A 6,657-nucleotide genomic window follows, 5' to 3' on the forward strand; every position below is an offset into this window, starting at 1 on the left:
TGAGGCAGCAAGCATGGGCATAAAGGCTGAGGTTGCAGCGGCAAAAGAGTAGGTTTTTTTTAGGAAAAAAAGATAGAAAAAAAAAAGGAAAGGAAGGAAAAAAAGGCAAGGCTGCTGCATTGAGGAAGGAAGGAAAGGAATGAGGAAATCTTGGCATTCTCTTCTTTCGGTTTTATCTTCTCAAACTCATGTCTTTCTTTTGGTTTAATTTGAGAACTATGTGTAGCTAAATTTTTAGAAGTTAGGGGCTGTTTTGAAGCCCTGAATATGATTGCAAGTTTGTTATGACATTTTGTTTGAATTACTTTTATGAATGAATGAAAATTGGTTCACTACTTGTCTCATTGATGAATTCTTTATTTGTTTTTTATGGATGCATACTTAGTAAGCATATCTAGGATTATAATGCTATGAATATGTGTGTGCCTGCCCTTGTCGAATGAGGACCTACATATGTTCTAGAGTAGTACTTGTTAATTACGATTAACATGTGCCCCAATTTCTAGGATAAGTAAGACAACGCCAGTACTTACGATGCCTTGTGATGACTCAAACTCTTTTCGTTCTTAATGATTTCTACTTGTTAAATCTATGAACACGCCATTCTAGATTGCATGCTAGGGACTAAGTTAAGTTGAAAACGCCATTCTCTTAACATACTACGTAAGAAAGAGTAATAGGTTGAGTTCTAACATTGAGCCAACTTGAGCATCTTCATCCGGAAATAAAAGAAATTTGAATGAAACATAACATGTTTGCATGATTATTTGGTGGTGGATAGCAATACCCCTAACTCGTTTTTCTTAATTTGTGAACTACTTAATATCTGTTTCTGTCCTGTTTTTGTTCGATTTAATTTAAATAGAAAATCAACTCCAAAAATCCCAAAAATTTGTGTGAGTGTAGCTCTGTGTGTCTAGTATCTGCTTATAAAATCTCGTAGACTTTAGATAAGTATAAGTTGGTCTAATAATTATTTTTCTGTGGCTGGTCAGTAGGGACAACAACCCAGTTTTTGTGAAATTTTAGGTAGTTAGATAAAACAATCTTCTGCGGGAAAGACCCTTATTTTCATATGCTACAGTTGACAAATCTTAGTGTTACTAAGGAAAATCAATAGGAAATTTGTGTGCTACTTTGTGGTGTGCTTTTAATCCTATCAAATTTTTGGCATCGTGTCGCCGGGGATTGTTATTTCTAATTACTTATTTTTCTGTTGTTTTCTTTTCTTGTCTCATTAGTGTTTTTGTTTTTGTTTTTATTTCAGGTACTCTTCGTAGTATATGCATACTCGAAGGTCCAAGAGCATTGATCTAGCTTCGTACGATCCTGAGCTTGAACGAACACTTCGAAAGCTTCAGAGAAAAATCAAGCAGAAGCGTGCATCGGTGTCCTTACCACCATCTTCTCCACTACATTTGAGTTCGGAAGAGGTGGAAGAACCACAAGAAGGCATGGCTGATAACCATACTTTGAGGGAGTTGGTAATGCTGAATACGGATCAACAACCATTGTGCATCACCTATCCAAATGCAGACGTAGGATTTGAGCTCAAGTCCGGCATGATTCACTACTTGCCTAAGTTCCATGGCTTTTCAACAGAGGATGCCAACAAGCATCTCATGGAGTTTCACGTGGTATGCTCGGGAATGAGACCAGCAAATGTGGATGAGGAGCAAGTCAAGTTGAAGGCATTCCCATTTACATTAGAAGCCAAGGCAAAGGAGTGGCTTTACAATTTACCTCCGGGATCAATGAACACATGGAACCAGGTGAAGCAAGCATTCTTAGAGCAATATTTTCCGGCCACAAAAGCTGCAAGCATAAGGAAGGACATATGTGCAATCCGACAACAACATGGAGAACCCTTTGGAGATTACTATGAGCGATTCACATATTTGGTTGCATCTTGTCCTAATCATCAAATTTTAGAGCATCTTTTAATACAATATTTTTATGAAGGATTGTGTGGTACTGATGGTGTAATACTTGATGCAGCAAGTGGAGGAGCATTCATGGACAAGACACCAACTAATGCTAAGGCATTGCTAAAGAACATTGCTGGCAATACACGACAATTTGGAGGGAGATATGAGCTACCTCTTAAGAAAGTTAATGGGGTAAGTGTTAATTCTAGTATTGAATTACAATTAGCTAACTTGACTAATCTTGTGCAATAGGTTATGGTGGCTCCAAAACAGGTGTGCGGTGTATGTTCAATGATGGGACATGCCACGGACATGTGCCCTTCATTGATGGATCAAGGTGGTCTTGAGCAAGCTAATGAGTTATGAGGGTTTCAGGGGCCACAAAGGCAAAAGTATGATCCATACTCCAACAACTATAACGCAGGATGGCGCGATCATCCACTCTTAAAGTGGAACAATCAAGACAACGGACAACAATCTGTTCCCAACAACTATAACCGTCCACCTGGCTTCTTTCAAGCAAGACTGCAGGCACCATTTTAGCCTCAACAACAACAAGCTCCAAGTAAGTCTCTTAAGGATTTAATTGCTTCCTTAGCTAACTCTACTCAATCTCATAAACAGAAAACAGACAAAGCAATTGAAAACCTTGAGCGCCAAATAAGTCAGTTAGCAAGTTTGATGGGGCAACAACACCAACCAGGAAGGTTGCCTAGCCAAACCGTGGTGAATCCAAATGCGGAGCAGATGAATGTTGTGACTTTAAGGAGTGGAAAAGAAGTTTTTGAGCAACCGAGGATGCAAAAGAGGACTAGAAAAGACACAAATGAGCAAGGGGAGCTACAAACCAAGAATCTTGAGCAAGATGAGGCTTCAACAGAAACTAAAAAGTCTCTTAAAGCTACAGAATTGAACACAAAAGATTCTGATAAGGTAAGTAAAGAAGTTCAAAATTCATTTAACTCATGCGTCCCTGTTCCTTTTCCTCTTAGGTTTATGAAGTCTAAGAAAGAGCAAACTGATAAGGAAATCTTGGATACTTTCCGGAAAGTCCAAGTGAACTTACCTCTTTTAGATGCCATAAAACAAGTGCCCAAGTATGCAAAGTTCCTTAAAGAGCTTTGAACGAACAAGAGGAGATTCAATGATCAAGAAACTGTGGCATTGAGCGAGGAAGTATCAGCTGTCTTACAGAGAAAGCTACCACCGAAGTTGAAAGATGCCAGTAGCTTTACCATTCCATGTGTAATTGGAGGCAAAGAGTTTGGGAGAGCATCGTGTGATTTGGGGGCATCCATCAATTTGATGCCATATTCAGTGTATGAGTCATTAAACCTTGGAGACTTGAAAGGAACAAAGGTAGTAATCCAGTTGGTAAATAGTTTAAATAGATATCCCAAAGGCCTATTAGAGGATGTACTTGTGCAAGTGAATGAGCTCATTTTTCCCGCTGATTTTTTTGTTCTTGAGATGGAACATGACTCTATGCCTATTGCACTTCCTCTTATATTGGGAAGACCATTCCTTAGAACGACACGTATGAAGATTGATGTCTACAATGGTACCTTAACCATGGAAATTGATGGGGAAAGCGTCAAGTTCAAAATGTTCAATGTTATGAGATACCTTAGTGAATTAGAATCTTGTTTGTCTATTGATGTGTTTGACTATTTTGTGCAGGATTGTTTTAATGAAGGTGTGGGACAAGATAATTTATAGAAGGCATTAGTGCATAGCATTACACATAAAAAGCTTAATTATTCCAAGCACATTGAAGAAGAATTAATCCAAACAGTGGCCGCTCTTGAGTCTCTTTCACCAATTCGTGGTAAGTGTTCTTCCTATTTTATTTCTCTTCCTACTTCTAACGAAAAAACTCTTCCTTCTGTGATTCAGGCACCCAAATTGGAGCTTAAACCAATTCCTAAACATTTGAAGTATGAATTTTTAGGAGAGGATGAAACATTACCGGTTATCATATCATCACAACTCACAGCAGAAAAGAGGGAGAAACTGATTCGGGTACTGAAGGATCACAAAACTGCCATAGCTTGGAGTATTGCAGATATCAAATGTATAAATCCAGCTACATGTATGCATAGGATTCTGCTAGAGGAAGGTGTAAAACCAACAAGGGAAGCTCAACGCCGTTTGAACCCACTCATGATGGAGGTCGTTAAGAAAGAGGTTATCAAACTTCTTGATGTTGGCATCATATATCCTATCTCGGACAGCAAGTGGGTGAGCCATGTTCAAGTAGTTCCGAAGAAATCCGGAGTCACAGTTGTTAAGAATGAAGCTAGTGAGCTAGTGCCTACACGTGTGCAAAATAGTTGGAGAGTCTGTACAGATTATTGGAAGATAAATAACACCACACGTAAGGATCACTTTCCAGTCCCATTCATAGATCAAATGTTAGAAACGTTAGCCATTCATTCTCATTATTGCTTTCTTGATGGATATTCTGGATATAATCAAATTGCAGTTGCTCTGAAGGATCAAGAAAAGACGACTTTCACATGTCCATTTGACACATTTGCATACCGGAGGATGCCGTTTGGACTTTGCAACGCTTCTGCCACATTTCAAAGGTGTATGGTAAGTATCTTTTTTGATATGATTGAGAAAATAATTGAAGTGTTCATGGATGATTTTTCAGTTTATGGTGATTCTTTTGATACATGTCTACATAATTTGTCTCTAGTTTTAAAACGTTGCCAAGAAACTAATCTAGTCTTAAATTGGGAAAAATGTCATTTCATGGTTTCACATGGATTAGTTCTAGGGCATATCATATCTGAAAAGGGAATTGAAGTTGATAAATCTAAAGTAGAACTTGTTAGTTCTTTACCCCTCCCTACTACTGTCAGGGAGGTTCGTTCTTTTCTTGGACATGCAGGTTTCTACCGTAGGTTTATGAATGACTTCTCAATGATTTCTAGACCCTTGTGCCGTTTACTTCAAAAGGATGTAACATTTGATATGAATGAAGAGTGTGTGGTAGCATTCAACAAGCTTAAGAAGTTGTTATCCACGGCTCCTGTGATCATGCCACCAGATTGGAGTTTACCTTTTGAGTTGATGTGCGATGCTTCAGACTATGTTGTTGGTGCAGTTCTAGGGCAGCATGTCAACAAAGTGCCACATGTCATCTATTATGCATCTCGAACACTCAATGATGCACAGTTGAATTATTGAATTATTCAACAACAGAGAATGAGCTTCTAGCTGTTGTATTTGCTTTAGAAAAATTTAGATCTTATCTGATTGGGACTAAAGTTATTGTGTTTTCTGACCATGCAGCTTTGAAGTATCTACTAAAAAAAAAAGATGCAAAACCGCGACTCATTCGATGGATACTTCTGCTTCAAGAGTTTGACTTGGAGATCAAGGATAAAAAAGGGAGTGAGAATGTTGTAGCATATCATCTTAGCAGATTTGTGCATTCAAACACAGAGGAAGATTTTATCCCTTTACGTGAGAGTTTTCCGAATGAGCAATTGTTTTCATTAAAGGTTATTGACCCTTGGTATGTAGATATTATCAATTACAAGGTCACCAAAAAGATTCCGGATGATTTTACACGTGCTCAGAAAGATAAGCTTGTCAAAACCGCCAAATACTACGAGTGGGATGATCCTTATTTGTGGAAATATTACATTGATCAATTGATTAGAAGGCGTGTTCCCGAATTTGAGTTTAAATCTCTTCTAACTTTTTGTCATTCTTATGCATGTGGTGGCCATTTTGGAGCAAAGAGGACAACCCTGAAGGTGTTAGAGAGTGGTTTTTATTGGCCTAGTTTGTTTAAGGATGCATACGAGTTTTGTGCAACATGTGATCGTTGTCAATGAACTTGTAACTTGGGCCCAAGAAATCAATTGCCACAAACCCCTATTTTGGTTGTTGAGATCTTTGATGTGTGGGGCATCGATTTCATAGGACCTTTTCCATCTTCAAATGGTTTTCTTTACATTTTATTGGCTGTGGATTATGTTTCTAAATGGGTGGAAGCGAAAGCCACCAAAACTAATGATTCGAAAGTTGTTTCAGATTTTATTAAGACTAACATCTTTGCAAGATTTGGAACACCTAGAGCAATCATCAGCGATGGAGGGAGTCACTTTTGCAATCGAACATTTGAAGCGTTGCTTAGGAAGTACAATGTCACACATAAGGTGTCTACACCTTATCATCCGCAAACTAGTGGTCAAGCAGAAGTATCAAACCGTGAGGTGAACCAAATTTTGGAGAAAACTGTGAGTCCTAGTAGGAAGGATTGGAGCATGCGCTTAAACGATGCATTGTGGGCTTATAGGACTGCTTATAGGACTGCTTATAAGACTCTTATTGGAATGTCCCCATTTCGGTTAGTTTATGGGAAACCATGCCGTCTTTCAGTAGAGTTAGAACACAAAGCTTATTGGGCGATCAAAGCCTACAACATGGACATGAGTGTTGCCGGACAGCATAGAAAGCTTCAATTGAATGAGTTAGACGAAATCCGAAATGATGCATACGAGTCTAGTCGAATATACAAGGAGAAATAAAAGGCATTTCATGACAAAATGATATCAAGGAAGAGCTTTTCCATTGGACAAAAAGTTCTTCTATTTAATTCTCGCCTTTGGTTATTTCCAGGTAAACTTCGTTATCGATGGGTTGGTCCATTTGTTATAAGTAATATTTTTCCTCATGGTGCAATGGAAATCCAAAGTGCAAAGACCGG

The sequence above is a fragment of the Malus sylvestris genome, chromosome 3 (genome assembly GCF_916048215.2).
Source record: "Malus sylvestris chromosome 3, drMalSylv7.2, whole genome shotgun sequence".
In the NCBI taxonomy this organism is placed as follows: Eukaryota; Viridiplantae; Streptophyta; class Magnoliopsida; order Rosales; family Rosaceae; genus Malus; species Malus sylvestris.